We start from the raw sequence: 17,743 nt of genomic DNA on the forward strand, positions 1-17,743 counted from the left end.
TTTTCTCAGTATGTCCCTGTCACTCAGATTGGAGGTGTCACCTCCAAAGGCACTTTCCTGGGACCATGTCTAAACATTGCCATGTTAGAACAAAGTGGTTATTTTTCCAAAGGTTATTAAATGTCAGAGGTTTTTTTAGTCTAATTACAAACTTTTCTTAGGAAAAATGAATTCTGGTGAGCGATTTGGCATCTGTATGGTCTGTTAACTAATACTAATATATTGAAGTAGACTAGATTTCAACATGGGCTTTCTGTGTTGGGCTTTATACTGCTATTCAGGTCTTAATTTAAAGCTTTTCCTGACTGACACATGATGATAACACTCAGATCATCACCAACCTGAGGGTGAAACTGAGCTCTCTGAACTGTTTCATGGACTGACGTTTTGGAGGCGCTTTTTTTTAAATATTTAGATTGTTTCATATTTGACATAGATTTTTTGTGCCCGTCCTGGATCCATGGGTTTATATTGGAACCACTCTTGGGCAGAGGGCAGTGCTCATGGTGTGCCCGTCGCCCGGAGAGCAGGAGGCACTGCTTACAGAGACTGGTGGGGGAGAGCCTCGTGCTGAAGCCACACATGATTCCTGCAAACACTCTTCACCCATCCATGTCCCAGTTAGGCTTTAGGTAAGTTAAGTGTAAAGAGAGCAATGTTAGATAGACCTGTGAAATGCATTCTGCCCTCTGAGTATTCACAGTTCTTAGGCTAAGTTTAAAACATAAGGATAAAAGGACAGCACTCTACATAAAGAAGCCAGTTAACACATACCTTACCAGTAGTCCTAAATGTATTTTGTGCCTGGTTCTTACTTTGGAAAAGGTAGGACGACATTGGAAAGGGAACTATGACAAAGTGTGCCGCTAACTGATATAATTGCAAGTCTGTTCCAATGGACCAAAGCTCAATTTCAAAATTAATTTGCAGCCTCACAAAACCACTTTCAAACACTTATCTTGGGATGCACCCTACGTGTTTAGCGTGCATACGCATGCTGATGGCAAAGCTGGGAGGTAGTGGCAGAAGCAAATCAGCTGGTCCCAACTCTCATTCTCACCATTTTGCTTCTGCCAAAGCTGTTACCTCTCAGAGCGTTTGTTATGGCTGCCCATGGGTACACAACAATTGAAAAGCCATTACTTCTTTTAAAGGTAGTGACTAATGTGCTTTTGCCCACAGCGTTGTGAAAATGCATGGGAAGGTTTTGCTGCAGAATCTGTTCTATTCACCTTGCAGAAAAACAGCTGCATTTTCCAAATCTTTTTAGAGGAATAGAGGTTTTTATTTCTTGCAAACCTTTGCTGGTAGCTTTCTTCTTATATTTCTCCTGGGACTGTTGATTAGTATTTTTAGATCCTTCTGTGCTTAGCAAGTAGGCAATTTTAAGTTTTTTTTCTCTGAGTAGTGTAAAAGAACATGTCCCTTGACTGGATGATACAGTCCAGTATAAATGCATGGGGTTGGATAATCAAAACTAGAAGTAACTTTCAACAAAAATCATGACAGCTGACTTTTTTCCTGCGATGACAAAGCCCACCTACCACAATATTGGGGCCAGGCGTGTCCCTGACTGGTAGCAACACACAGATGCTTTCCCTAAGTGAATCAAAATTGTCACAGCTAACTGATGCCTTCGCTGTGCTGCGTTTTATACAGAGGAGGGTGGTGCTTGTAGTTTCCTTTGCAAGGCTTGCCTTATTAAATCACCTTTGCAGATGATGGACTTCTGAGAAACCTTTGGGTAAACTGAAGACCGAGGAGCTCAGGCGGCTGCACTGCCTTCGCAGTGATGCACTTCAGTGTGTGGGGTGAAGGGGAAGGAGAAAGCTTTTGACTTGCACAAGCTGCAAGTCTTCCGTGTAGTTGGGTTTGCATCTGGGAAAAAAGCCTGGGTGGCTACGTACAGTGACATTTACAGCTATTGCATTTCTTTACATACTGTTCAAATTTATGTAGGTGGTACATCAACTTCACAGCTGTATTTTTTCACATGGGGCTGTGTGTTCGGTAGACAAAATAACTGAGCAAGGTATAGATGCAGATAAACAGTTTATAATGGAATATGATCACTCAACACTTGGCTTTCTCAGTATCTCTCTTCATCTTGAATGGTTAAAATCTGCTTACAGCGTGAATGCAATTAAACACATGAATACATTTCTCTTTGCTGCTTCAAGGCTTTTTGAGCATCCTGTATACCTGAAGCAGCATGTGGCTATTCCCATACACTTCCAGTCGACAGCAACCCTCACACCTTGTTAACCCGGGAGCTGAAGGCTTGCACTGCACTGAGTAAGCTTTGACGTAAAAAGTAATCAACTTTAGCTCCTACCAGCTATAGGCAAGGTAAAATGAAGAACGCGAATAAATCATCAGAAGAGTCGTGATAAATAACGTCCAGGAACTGCGTGCCTGTGACAGAAGAATGCCTTCAGCAAGGAGCGAGCTCTCGAAGGGTAAACGCTGGAGTTGCAGCACTCCTCCCCTCTTGTTCTCAACAGAGGATGTAGCCAGTTTCTCAGCCTTGTCCTACACACAAATGAAATCTAGCTGTGCTCCCATGGCACATCCCAGCTCACCGAGAGCCGCGTTTGGCCAGAGCCGGCTCTGCCCAGCACCCTGCGCTGCCGGACCCTGTTGCCCGCGCCGCACAGCCCAGCCCGGCTCCGTCCCCGCTCCCCTCTCTACTGTAGTTTGCTGTCACCATCCCCTGCAGACAGTTTCATTTTTTCCCTTAGATGCCAGGGATTCTGCTTTTTGGCCAGAAATCCTTCTCGATTGATCAATATAGCGTTTCTCAGCTGCTTGCTGTCCGTTTGCAGTTAGAAAGAAGGGCTGTAAACAAACATCGTCGCTGCCCGGTGGGCTTTGGAAAGGTGCGTGCAAACAGGGCAGACGCTGCCTGCCGTGGGGACTCTTGCAGAAATGGGTAAATAATAAGATGGTCGAAGCAGCCCAAGCGTGGCAAAGCTATGTGCATGCTGCACTGAGAATCCTTATTAAATCCTTGTGGCTAGCGAGGCAAATGTAAGAAGACGTATTTCTCCGCAGGCTGCCATAGTACTTTTCATCACGGAAAGGAAATAAATTCTACAATATCATTTTATTTGTTTACAGTTTTAAGGCAAGATGTCTCTCCTTTGACAGTGCTGAGCTGCAGGTTGAATACAGATAAAAGTTATTTCCTTTGTACTGCAGTAATATAAAAAAATTTGGACAACACTTTGTATCATTTGAATACCAGAGTACCTGAGCACCCAACTTCAGGGACTTGGAAACAGCTGGATTTTTGAGGATACCTGATTGCCAACCCCAGATAATCAGACACCTTTAGCAGGCCTCAAGTCAGGTACCCACAGCCACCCATCTTGTGTAAAAGCATAGGTACCTAGACTTGTTTTTTCAGGTTTTCAACTATTTTCAGTTTTTCAACTATATTTTAAGTAAGTAGCACAAGCAGAAAAGGGGGACTGGAGTCACTGGGGTACTTCTTGGACCACACAGTTAATCACTGGTGCTTACAGAGTCTGTCATCACCAGAAAACAGTAAAGCACTTTGCAATCGTTAGTTGAATAAGACTTAAAAACACTGCTGTGAGGCAGAAAAATATTATTATACGTCTATTTCCAAACAGATAAATAGGACACAGAAACTAATTTGTCCAGAGAAAGAATGCCTTCACTAGTGAATTCAATTTAGGCTACAACCTGGGAATAAAGATGCTAGAAACACAGTACAGATAACAAAAGCCAAACAAAATCAACAAAAAACAGCAAAAAGCATGCATTTAGCAGTGACTGTGACTGTAGCATAGTGACTGGGGAGTTCAGAAGGACCTGGCTACCCGGGTGCTGCAGTAAAAGTCACCAGAGCAAGACGCCCATCAGGAGTGGAGTCAGCTTGTCTCGAAATGCGGCACAAGAAGCGGCAGCACGCTTTGCACTGCCTCAGCCAGACTACCCGGAGCGGCTGTCTGGGCTGAAGCCAGCTCCAGCATCTCGTGCAGACCGCAGTTATTTAGCGTACAGACCTGTTGCGTTAGCAGATCATTTCCTACGCTTGGAGCTGAGCGAGGCAAGCTGAATCCTTCTGGTTAAATGCCCTTTTGAGAGGAAAACATGGCAAAAGGTCTTCCCTTTCTGGAAGGAGATTTAAAAACTGTAAGCAAAATGCTTTCATGAGTGATGCCTGCCGCAGTGAGGAAGGCACGTGGGGTTTATTTCTCTGGTCTTCTCTACGGGCTGGGCTTCTTAGCTAGGTGATGTTAGCTTGGCTGCCCATGTCTCACCTATGCAGAAGGAGAGCTGGAAACATCTGCACTGCTGTTCCTACAGCAGCAGCTGTATCTTCTGCCTGGAGAATAACAGACATTTTATCTTAGTAAAATAAATGTAAAAAATCTGAAAATCTATTTACTGGGAGGAGAGGTGAAGAAAAGATTTTTCACTAAGTTTTGATGCCAAATCATCTTCTCCAATTAATTATACAATTACTCAAACGAATGGTCCGCATGGTGCTTATCCTGTGGAGGTGGTTATGCCCCATAACATCTTGTCGGGATGCTGGGACATGCCAGGTTATGCTCATTCAGGACAAGCCAGGTGCACGTACGCAGAAGCGATACCTACCCCTGCCAAGAGCAGGCAACAGCCTCGAGGGCTACCTCGAGAGCAGATGTTTGTGGTCCTCTATTATTTTTCATGCCCATTCTTCAGGGCTTCATGATAGGAAGTGCAACCTCATGTACTCTTCACATAGCAAAAACCTGATTTCCCAGGAAAATGATGGCCCACACAAGGTTGGGGCTGGCCTGTAGCTGAAACAAATGGTCCTCCTGGCTCGGCAGTGACTGCGGTGCCCAGAACCGTCCGACCTAACTGCTGGTGAGAAGAAGCCCAAAGTTAGGTTAGGGTGGACGGAGGATGTGGAATCTAAAAGCTTTCTGCATTAACTGTTAGACCAGCTCATACAAAAGAAATGTTGTAAAAATAAACTGCATAGATGCTACCTGCATTCTGCATCAAGAATTTAATGTATGTGGCAAAAAAAATTCCACTGTTTCCTTTGGAGTGTGGCAGACATTGCACGACAGCGTTTTCTGGGCTGAGCTTATCGACAGATGAGGACATTAAATGGTTAAAAGGATTCTTTCATCTCAATGAATTCTCCACTAGATGAAAATAAACAAACAAGGAAAAACTGCCCAGATTGTGCTCCTACTTCGAGTCATGACAAGTGTTGTGACGGTGACTGCTGCCACACAGCTAAAGGACCGAGGCACTTTGTAAATCAAATTTCAAGTAAAGAGATTGGTTTGCGAAACCTCCTCTGTGTGGAGTCACAAGCTGTCAGAGTGCGTTAGCATTATGTTACCGGAGTAAAAAGCAAAACAAATTAAGATGTTTAACAGCTGAAATCTGAAACAAAATTGTGTTTGATGCTGAAAATCTTGTTAACATATTTTCAGGCTTCCCTTTCCCCAGATATTAAATCTCAGTGTGTGTTTGCAAGCATCTTTTTATCACACGTAGAAACCTACTGTGGGAGAATAAGAACTATACATGACATATGGTAAGGAAGGATATTTCACCCTGAATGCAAAAGCCTGTTCAGCATTGCTGCAGCGTACAGCAGCACACGGGAAGATTTTAAGGACCGTGGGACAAGCACGTCTGGAATTCCCTGTGTGTCCGTGGTGACAGAAAGCACTGCATCAACAGCAACGGGCCCAACCTGAAGATTACACATGTTCTAGCATTTAATGGGAGGGGTAATTTGAACTCCCAAAGTGGTTTTTCTTTCATATTGGCTCCCACAATGAAAGAACCATTAAGGGTTTCAGTGATCTTCCAAGACTCTGCTTCCAGCAGAAAATTGGCTCCTTCTCCTTGGACACAAGACCAATTTTTAATTGAATTTCGAGAGATGATGGATGTTGTACTTTATTCCAAGTCTATATGCTAAATTAACAAGGCTGTCTGCTTAGTTTCCTCTTTTGAAACCACATTGAGCTGAGTTTCTGCTAATTCTCTTACACAGGGCATTAAACATGTGAACCGAGTCCTTATTTAAAAGTTGAAATAATAGACATTTTTGCCAAGGTTATTACTTTGGATAATAAATTGGCGCTGTGAGGCAGCGACAATAATTTGCTTTCTGAAAAAGACTTACCAGCTGAATTATTTCAAATGGAATAAAACTAAACGTATCTCATATTTTCACTGAAATACGTAAAAATTATTAGTTAACACTTAAAAAGTCTCTCTTGGAGCAGGGAACGTTCCATTAATTCTGCACATTTAGCATTTGTTTTTTCCACATGCTCCCTCCAGTCACTTCACAGATAACAGAAAGTCCCTCAGACTACACTAGACTATAAAATATATTTAGCCTGAATTAGGTTTATTTATCCAGCTTTTTACATGTTAACAGATGCCATTGATAAGTTAAACATTCATTATTGTGAAACACAGAGAAAAATGCCATAAAAGTAAATGTTTTTCTTAACTGGCCACCGCAGTAATATTTACATAGTACTGTAGGTGAAGAAGATGCCTCGCAGAGGTTAAGCCATTGGGACGACAATTCAGAGTGAAATTTTTGGGCTGAACATAAAAAATTTGAAAGCAAAATTCTGACCAGCTTGGGCAAAACCAGGAACCAGCTCTATTCAGTATATGTATAGTTGTCTACCAGTAGAAGCTGGGATGTTTCTTGAAAATATTGGGGTGGGCAAAAAGGAGGCCCCCTTCTTCCAGGACGATGGACGGCATTGCTTGAAGGGGAATGAGCCTGCAGCTAGGAACCACTTTGCATGTATGCTTATTGTATTGGGTTTGCGTGGCAGCACTTTGGTAGCAGGGGGGGCTACAGGGGTGGCTTCTGCGAGAAGCTGCTAGAAGCTTCTCCTATGTCTGATAGAGCCAATGCCAGCCGGCTCCAAGACGGATCTGCCACTGGCTAAGGCTGAGCTAATCAGCAACAGTGGTAGCGCCTCTGTGATAACATATTTAAGAAGGGAGGAAAAACCGGGAAGCGGCAGCCGGAGAAGAGAGGAGTGAGAATATGTGAGAGAAACAGCTCTGCAGACACCAAGGTCAGTGAAGAAGGAGGGGAGGAGGTGCTCCAGGCGCCGGCGCAGAGGCTCCCCTGCAGCCCGTGGTGAAGACCATGGTGAGGCAGGCTGTCCCCCGGCAGCACATGGAGGTCCACGGCGGAGCAGATATCCACCTGCAGCCCGTGGAGGACCCCACGCCAGAGCAGGTGGATGCCCAAAGGAGGCTGTGACCCTGTGGGAAGCCCACGCTGGAGCAGGCTCCTGGCAGGACCTGTGGAGCCGTGGAGAGAGGAGCCCACACTGGAGCAGGTTTGCTGGCAGGACTTGTGATCCCGCGGGGGACCCACGCTGGAGCAGTCTGTTCCTGAAGGACTGCACCCCGTGGAACGGACCCACGCTGGAGCAGTTTGTGAAGAACTGCAGCCCGTGGGAAGGACCCACGTTGGAGAAGTTTGTGGAGAACTGTCTCCTGTGGGAGGGACCCCACGCTGGAGCAGGGGAAGAGTGTGAGGAGGAAGGAGCAGCAGAAACAACGTGTGATGAACTGACCGCAACCCCCATTCCCCGTCCGCCTGCGCCGCTCGGGGGGGGAAGAGGTTCGGGAGTGAAGTTGAGCCCGGGAAGAAGGGAGGGGTGGGGGGAAGGTGTTGTTTTTTTAAGATTTGGGTTTACTTCTCATTATCCTACTCTGATTTTGACTGGTAATAAATTAAACTAATTTCCCCAAGTCAAGTCTATTTTGCCCATGATGGTAATTGGTGAGTGATCTCCCTATGTCCTTATCTCGACCTACGAGCATTTTCCTCATATTTTCTCTCTCCTGTCCAGCTGAGGAAGGGGAGTGAGTGAGCAGCTGTGTGGTGATTAGTCCGGCTGGGCTAAACCACGACACTTCTTCTTTCCAAATGGGAACATCTAAAAGCAGTCATGTGTGTAATTTTAAAGTGGCTCAGGATAGCAATAAACAGTCTTAATGGTTTCCTTTTGGCAGCATGGGCCTAGCTGGCTTTCGTACCTCGCAAGGAGTTTTTCAGACGGATTGAACAAACTGGCCATGTGGATTGGGGTTTGCACTTAATTCATCACAAAATTGTGGTTTTCCACCGGAAAGCAAAAAACAACGTGAAAATACAGCTGTCAGTGTTTTCGACAAGAGAAGGTCAAAAACAGAGGTGGTGTTTATCAACTAATAAAAGCAACAGGCTGAAAGAGTGTAGTTTAAATAGCTGAGTAATTTAAATATGGGATTAATAGAATAATATAACACACTCAACATAACTGAATAATGTCCTTCCCACAGGTGACACAGTGTGGAAAAGCATGTTCAGGTCTTTATCCAGATGTGATTATGCTTCCAAATGGTAGTCTATTAAATAAAATGCTAATAAAATGGCAATTCTTTCTCATAGCCCTGTACTTCAAATACATTTCAGTCCTACCCTGTGTCAGACACCAGTCTTGTCCTCGTCCTCCCTTGCACAGAGGCTGCCAAAGATTTCTGTTCCTTGTTGTTCATGTTTTGTGCTGCAACAGAATGACTCAGGACCAGCTTTAATTATGCTTGTAGCCCAAATGGTCCTGCAGAGTGTATCATTAGATCCCAGGAGAAGCTAAGGGCTTATCTGTTTTGTATAATTGTTCAAATCTTCTTTTCCATCAGTTTTCCATCAGTGACATCTCATTTGCTTGAGTTCTGTGCTGGTGAGACAACTATCCATCCCAGGACTCCTATTACCAAAAAAAATTTTAAATTATACCATGGCAACCAAATAAGGAATTTTTTTGAAGCTATTTCTTTAGAACAACGAATTGGTGTGGGTTTTTAAACACTGTATCCTTGTGGAGCTGCACTGATTAGCAGTAGCTGATACTTTTTAATAGCTATTGTTTGTCTAATTCAATGCACAAGTGAGCAAACGATTTGTGCCTCCTGACATAGTAACATAGAAAACGTAATTCTCAAGTCTCTTGCAGGCAGCCACTGAAAGTAAGCAATATTTTTAGTATCTTTATTCAACAGCCAGCAGTGTGGTTGATGCCAAGTTTGTTAAGCTGACAAATCCCGGTTTAATGATGCTAAACGGACAAAGTGCCTCCACTAAAGGCAAGTTTTTCTTTCACAGCTCCTTGAAGTATAAGGCGGTGGCTCTGTCAGCAGCACAGGGCTGTCAGCATCAGCAGGGACACCGGGCATTTTGAGACCTGTCATCGCAGCCCTTTAAACTGTGCGGCAATTTGCTGGCAGGGTGGAAAGGGAGGGTCAAGGTGCTCACAGCAAAGGAGCTTTCAGGAGGAAAAATTGTTTGGGGACAATTCATAACCTCAGCAGACAAGAAAGTGACATATAAAAGTGGATTCGGTGCACGGTGTGGCACTGGGGTGGGCATCCCCTCGAGCCTCACGGGTGTTTCTGGATGGATGGAAACTGTGGTCGCTGTGAGAGAACTAGTTATTATGGAGGGGAATGAACTGCATTTCTACTGCACTTGTCCCTGAGAAAAGTTTGATGTGCTTCAAAGGGCACATGCCTCAGCTTTTACCTCTGTGCTGAAAAATTTGGGAGGCCTATCAGGATGAGGTGGTAAAAGATGACTCCCGCTTAGAGAACAGGATACTCCCAGCTGAAAGCCATGCTCTTTTCTGCCTGAAACTGCCATGCTGAGGGACCCTAAAGGTCAATGTGACCCGCTGATATCCTCCTCAGAAAACACATCCCTTGTGGCTAATTTATCACTGGGAGGAAAAGGAGACCACAAAATCCAAACTGTTCAGGGAAATGCGAAAGAAATACACAGATGAGCTTTTTGAGCCCATGGCTTTGGTTCGGTCTGTCTTTAATCCTCATATACTGGCAATACTGGGGTGTATTGCCATTTGAGGGTATTTACCCCCAGACCTTAACAGATTTTTCTCCTTCTTTAAAATTATATATTAAGGTGATTTACCCACTACAGCTATTCCCATTCCTTTATGGGAGTGGCAAGGTCAACACAGAGGTCCTCTTGTCTTTCTATTACTCTGCTCAAGAAGACTCTTCAACTGTACCAACAGTTTCCATGTAGACAAGCCTGAGAGTGAAAAAGCAGTGACCTCAGCACTGGCAGGGAATTAACTCTATAATCTAATAGGGTTTCTTTTTCCATTTCTAAATAATGGGATTCTATTAGACCAAACTGTAGTCTCATCTTAATGATAATTTATTGTACAGCATATCTGAATTTTGCCTTTTATAAATCATTGAGAATTACAATACACAGTTATATAATTTAATCTTCTCTTGTATCGCTAATATTTTTCATTGTTTAGAGAAACCCCTTTTTCTTCAGAACTCACATGTAACTGGGTTTAAAAATTACAGGGGTTTTAATATGCCCATTTTTAAAGTGATTAAATATTTTCATTTTTATTACTTTTAAATATTTTGTAAAAATTCTTTAAAAATAAAATACTTTAAAAGTATTTTATGCTTACGAGGTTTTGTACAAATTATTCTGGACAATTTTAAAGACAAATCTGGCCACAAGTTTATGTATATATCCCAAAATCTCAACAACAATAAAAAAGTCATGATCTTTGAAAGGAAATAATTAAGGATAATTAATTCCCACACTGACATTGAAATGTATTAGTGGTATGCACCAGTGAAAGTATTGATCAATGAAAGTAATCAGTAATAACAGGAAAAATTAATCACTTTTGAAGATGTATCTGACTTCAGCTGTGGAACTACTTCGGCCAGGGTGGAAGCTGACCCCATGAATATAACAGGGACTATTACCCACCAAAAGAGACAATGAAGAAATGTAAATGGGGGAAATTTGTGAGGCCACGCTTTCATTTGCTATTAGAATATAGAAATAGAGAGTGATGTACAGCCTAAAACTTGTGACCTACAGTTTGTAAACCCATTTCTGGAATTCAGCAGCAGCAGGGGATTTAGAAGAACACAGAAGAAGTCTTTCAGGGGGAAATATTTGTTAAAGGTCTCATCCACAATAAGTAGATTGACTTACACCCTGAAATGGATGGGTTTATATCAGAAATCTTTCAGAACCTTTTATTAACCCACATTGTACTGGCTGGATATTCTTACTTAAGACGTCATTTTTTTGCAGAATTCAGTTAAAATTTTGACCTCACAAAATCTTGTGGCAATGAGTCTCAATTTGATTAGCTAGGGATTTGAAATATCTCCCTTTACCAGTTTTAAACTTGCTAAGGCAGGAATCAAAATATTGCACTGTTACATGTTATCCTACCTTTTTTTTTTCTCCTAACCAACATCAAGAGAGGGCTTGAGTGATGCAGTCACTGAAAGGTGAGATCAAATAGGTAAAAAACAAAAATACATAATGTAACTTCTCCACTCTCATCAGTATTTTAGTATTCATATATACATAATATTATACAGTACAACACACCCCCTTATTAATACAAATAACTTTTCCACCTCTCTTGAATGATATGTGCCCTCCATCATTCTTGCCACCTTTCTGTGAATGCCGCCAGATTTGATAGTCAGTGCTACACTTCCAGTGGGAATTGAATAGGATGGGAGTGAAGGGCTTAGATGTGCATCTAGCACATCCCCTTCTTCTGCGGCAGGACAAAACCGCCGACACCATGTTTATCTAACTTTTTGTCTCCACAGAGATATTCCTAGTGGTAATTAGATCTGTGTCTTTAAAGCATCACCGTTCTAAAATAGGCTGTCACATAATGCTTTACAAGTCCATCCAGTAGCAGTAGATACAGTTTTAACTACCGCTCTTTCTTCCAATTGTAATAAGACTTTGTTATTAAAAATGAAGAGACACTCAGTTTGTAAAGAAAGCATGTATCTTTGGAATTAAAGTGAGAGGGGGTTCCTTGGATGTTTGCATTCTAGATACGTTGGCATTTTATTTGCAGTATTACCTATGGAGATTCCTGAACTGCTTATTTTCAGAGCTCATCCTTTTTGGTAACCTTTTTAAAGGTAATACAGCACAAGTATTTTGGTAGCTGTTTCTAGAAACAGTTTGATATTGTGAAATCAATACAGGGGCAGGAGCTTTTGAGTTCTCCTGACAGCACTGCTTTGAGATTATTTTGAACCACGATGTCGGACACTTTAGGTTCAAATAAAAAAAGTAGGAATAACCTGCAGCTTGTGACAGCTTGTGGAATATATCTGTGTAATTGTACATTGCATTGAACACCACTAACACCACGATGATAAACCTCAATGAGAAATACAGCTTCCACTTGGTAGCAGCTCTGCTGTCTCTCCCCCTGCTCCCCCATACTGTCTGCAAAGCTGTGACAAAGCAACCAAGGGCTCACTGAAGCTGAGTTGTCTTCTACTTGGTTCTCTGGAAGGGAGTCCTACAAGCCCAAGGAGGCCACAGCGGTGGAAAGCTGCACAGAGCATCACAGAAGGAAGGCAGGCCAACGCTGAGCCTAATCCAGCGGGTTCATGGTTACCCACAAAAAGGCAGGTGGAGGGAAGAGGTTATTCCTTCCTGGCTCTGCTTGGAAATGAGGACCAGGAGGTAACTGCTAGGTGCTGCCGCTGGCTCTCTGCGGCTCAGCTCCCTTACCATTGCGGGGGGGGAGTAGGATGGGATAGTGTTGGCAGCTGCTGCAGCTGCATGGACCCCCTGGTTGGTGGCATGGCTTGGGACGGGTGAGCCGCCTCCCTTTGCTCTTCAAAGCATAGGTTGGTTTTCAACAGCCCTGGAAGCACAGGGGTTTGTGGCGATATCTTGGGGCATGGACTGCTGCAGGCACTATCTTAGGAGAAGGTTTCAAGAAGTGGATTGACTTTTCAAGGCGATGAGTGTCCACAGCTCCAGCTGGGAGCTCTGGGTGACCCATGCCTCTGAGACCAGCAAGCCAAGCTTTCCCAAATGTTGCGTCCACGCCAGATAACCAATTCTCTTAGCCACTGGTTTCACAATTTCCAGTCACTTCCTTTCCTTAACCAAATAACCACAGCAACTCATAAAATTTGTGCTTTGTTCCCTGGATAGTTTTTCTCCTTAGGGGAAATTAATATACTGATTCTTTTTCTATAAACATCTTTCTGTGAAACGATACTGAAGCTAATGCTCCTGAAGACACCATCTGTACTTTAAGCCTGTTGATAGAGGCCTTAATGCTGACATTAGATTTCAGACTGCTGGAAAGGCATAGTTTCTCTCACTTACACTTCCCAAGACTGCTTTGAACTTTTATCTAATACTGTTGATAGACTTTATACATTATTTGAAAGCTGTTTGAAGCAACAAGAGATGTTATCGGTATTCCCTTACTAACTCTCTTTCAGAAAGGAATGGGAAGAGGTATGGCCTTGGCCTGCAATAAGAGTATGAAATAATATTCCTTTTCAAGTGCAAATATTTTAATTTCCTGTTGATAAAACAGTCTTGACAAGATCAGCCCAAAGAGTGATTTCCTCTCTCCAAAGGAAGTTTCCAACCTAGAATATGGCAGCATGAGCTTCATTTTCACACCTAAAGTTTCTTGAGGTGTTTCTGGATGAATTCCCCACAAATTGAGAAGATGGGTTTCCTCTCAAATTGTTCCTTGGCCTACTTGATGACCTCTTGCATGAAGTACAAGGTGCAAAGTTGTTTTTCTAAGATGGAGCCATATTTTAGTAGCACCCTGGATGAAGCCACCAATTTATTTCATACCAGTTGTCAGGTGACAGCTTGTAAAGGACCAAATTAAACTGGTGACAGAAGCAGAAGGCTTCATCTCCCATTGTAATATGGCCTTCATAGTGCTGCTCTGCTTTGCAGATGATGCAGCTAGTCTATAGATTAATGTTTGACTCTTAATGATTCACGCTAAGTGTGCAGCAAGAGTTACAGACAGGTACTAGTTTAGTAGGTGTCTAACAATGACTAGTGAGCTTCGTGTCCCATTCCTCCTCTGTACAGTGGGGATCCTTCCTGTGTGAAGAAACCCCAGATTTTGCCTTCAGAAAGAGGCCACGCTTCAGACCACAGCAGTAAGCTGGAGTCAGGCTGGATCAGGGGACTCCTGCTAAGTACATACATTAGCACTTTCAACAGTGTCAAAAAAAGGTGGGCGGAAAAGACGATTTTAAAAAATATTCTAATGGACCACAGGCACATTTCATGACACCTCCTTTTCCCACTGGTTGGTAATAGTTTGATAACTTTATTAAGTAAGTGCAGATATGTAAAGATTAAACTGTTTAGACACAGTTGCTTCTCAGTGAAAGGGACTGTTTTTATTAATTGTAGTTTTCCTGTATGCTGGCTACGTATTCTTTAGTAGCAAAATTAATGTTTGCATTGTCATGCATCCATCCATCTGAGAAATTCATACTGCAATCAGGAATTACTTTTTCTGTTCACGTATTGGAGAGAAGAAAGTGAGAGTGTGTGCAAGAGCTACCGCAGAGCCAAATTTGACATTAGACCTGAATTCCAAGTCTTGATATTTAGAAAAGCAGACAATGAAATACTCAAGTTGTTTCAAACGCACAATGTGAATTTACCTCTGAACTCTTCAAGATACAACTAGTGTTCATCTTGAATTTGAGTTGGATAATAAAACAAATTATTCTTTGTTTGAACAACATGAGGGGGTAAACCCAACAAAAATAACAAACCTTACCCTCATTTCTTTACTGGAGCATCTTTTGACTTGTTAGGTCCTTCTGCCCAGATGTCCTTGCCTTGTGATCCCCAGAGCGTCTCTTGGTGTTACGGATCAGCTTGCCTGTTCGGCTTTCACTAGTACCACTGGTAAGCAGCCTTTTGGCATCCTCTTCCTGCCTGGGCTCCTGCTGGGTACCCCATGGCCCTCCTAGCTTCTGTGCTTGTAAAGGTCAGCAGCAATCCTGTAGATTACTTATTTAATTAATAGTCCTTTTCAAACTCCTGCCTTTGCAGACAGGCGGGAGAAATAAACTTCACATATTTCCAAACCATCCATTCCTACCTGACTGAGCAATCACGAAGGTTGATGAAATAACCATTCCAACGGGTCTGCCCCAGGCACGCTGGTCCTTACAAAAGGTGGGTGCCTTACGCCTCAGGCCTCCCCTGGTTCCCCGCACTTTGGGGGTGACCAGAACATGGGAAGCAGTGGCTTGGGAAAAGATTTATGGGTCAGAAGGAGTAAGTGATGGAACAGAAGTTTCCAAAAAGGACTAATTATAAACTTGGATACCTCAGTGGAAAATCATGATCAGAAATAAGGAGGTGATCCTAGCTCTGTACCAACCATCAGTGAGAGAGACACCACAGTGTTTGGTACTGTCCTGGTATCCCTTTTGCCAAGCTTCTTCAGAAACAGGAGTGGTTCCAGCTCTGGAAAAGATTTTAAAAGTTTGAGCCTTAGGGACTGTGGGAGATGCAAAGGACACCACCTATTTAGTTTATCAGGAAGAAGATAGCTCAAGATACAAATCAGTTTACAGTGTAGAAAAATTAAGAGAGATCAAAGATCTAGCAGACACGTAGCTAGGTCCATCGCTTGGAAGCTGAACCCTTCATATTAGAAATAAAACCAAAGTTTTAACAGACAAAGTAGTAAACTGTTGGCAAAAAAATACCCAAAGAAGTAGCATGTTGTCATCTCTTAATGTTTTCAAATCACAACCGCATGCCATAAAATAGAAGCTGATCATCTTCACGCAGCAAGGCCTGACCAGGAGAGGTATCTTTAAATCACGCTTGCTTGGTTGGTTGGTTTACAGGTCTTGCCTCCTCTAAGAGTTCAGGGATCAGTTCAGCCATGGTAAAGCAGATGGACTGAGTGCTGCAGCTTCTCCAGCGGGAAACTCTTTCCATGTAGGTGACTATTACCAGAACTGCAGTGCCGTCCACAGCTGGGTAATTCCTAGAGACAGTCCATTTACTTTGAACAAAGATATTCTTAGCTCACAAAACGACTTTGGGAAGAAAAATTAAAATGGCAAAAGCTACCCACATTATATCAAAACATATATTCAAGAAATGCATACAGGTTTTTTTCCTCCAGAAAATAGACTGCATATTTTATTGCAGCATTTTAAAACTGATTATTGAAGTATTTTTATTAGTGAAGCAACACTTGTCCCATTTTTCCTGGCTCTTTTAATTGTGCTCTGGGGGGTGGCACCCACTCCCCAGCACTCCAACCGTGCAGAGGAATGCTCTCGCCCTATTTGCTTCTCAGCCAAATCCCCAAACAGTCTTTTTTTTTCCTCCACTGACTCTGCCAGTGTCAGACAGAGTTCATCGCCCCGGCGTCCCTCCAGCTAACCCGCAAGGTTAACCCTCCCGGGCAGCCCCGGGAGGCGGCAGCGGGGTGCGCGACAGCCCCGGGGCGCCCCGGCTCTTCTCGGGGGCGGGGGCCCGCCCCTGCCCGGGGGGGTTTGGTGAAGCTGGTTGCCGGCTCGCCTGGGCGAGGCCGGGTTTCTGCTGCTACCCCGTGGCCTGCGGGGGTCTGGCACGCCGGCCCCGCTGCCCGCTCCCCCCGGGGCTGGGCCGGGCGAGCTGCCGGGGAGCCGTCGGGGCCGCGCCGCCGGGGCTGCGGCAGCGGCGGGGCGGGGCGGGGCGGGGCGGGGCGCTCCCTCGGCCGCCGCTGGCTCCCGCTGCCGGGCGGTAAAAGCAAAGCGCGTCCCCAGGTGTGAGGCCGCGGGGCGAGTCCTGGCCCGGGTGGGAACAGAGCCTGCGGCCGCGCTAGTCCCCGCCGACGGTCCCGCTCCCTGCGCTCGGTGTAAGCAGAGGGTTTAAGCAGGAGAACCGCTTGCGAAAAGCCGCCGGGCTGTACAGCCAATTTTACCTTCCGCCTGCTGGTGTAATGGCTGGCGAAAGCTCTCAGCCGGCCTGCGGGATGCTTTATCCGCTGACAAACCAGACCTGTAGTTTACGCCCTTTTTTTTTTCTTTTAACGGATATCGCTTAATAGTGGCCACCTCCAGTTTTCGAGGTAGCGACAAAAGGTCAGATCTGACGCCTCTTCCGCCCCCCCCCCCCCGCCTCGTCCCCAGTCCCCCGCCCCCCCCCCCCCCCCATCAGCCTGTTTGCAAATAATTAATAACGGCACAATTAGGCAGTAATGATGGGACCTGCAGTTCTGGTCTTCCTGATGGTAACGCAGATTAAAAATAATGCTGCCGACCCCATCTCCTTCTGATGACTCAGTCCAGATTCGGCGTTGTCCGCCTTCAGCCTTTGTCGGAAAAAACCCCGAGCCCTCCCCCTCCAAATAAAGCCCTAACAAGAAGTCAGAAGAGCTACGGTGCTATATTTGCTTTTGGGTTTTATTATCAACAATCAATTAATGGTACACTCTTGGAAAACTATATGCACATGTAGAAATATTTCCCCTTTTAAATAGAAGCATTCATTTTAACCACATATAAATAAATCTGAAAACCCTGAACATAATTTATGACGATTATGCTCACAAACATATTCCAACAGGTAGGGAAAAAAAAAAAAATGAGACGACATGCAACCGATAACAAAAATATATATCATTGCCTGAACCTGGTCTCTCTAAACGCAAAGGGAACCGAACCCGTGAGAACCTTATTTCTCCATAAAGACACGCCATAGAGACTACGAGAAGGGAAAACATTATTTATACGGTCAACTAGACAAGTCTGTACTGATATTAACACTATACAGTTGAGTCACAGAACACAGTTGTAGAAAGACACGGAAAAA

This window comes from Gavia stellata, chromosome 5, assembly GCF_030936135.1.
Source record: "Gavia stellata isolate bGavSte3 chromosome 5, bGavSte3.hap2, whole genome shotgun sequence".
NCBI lineage: Eukaryota > Metazoa > Chordata > Aves > Gaviiformes > Gaviidae > Gavia > Gavia stellata.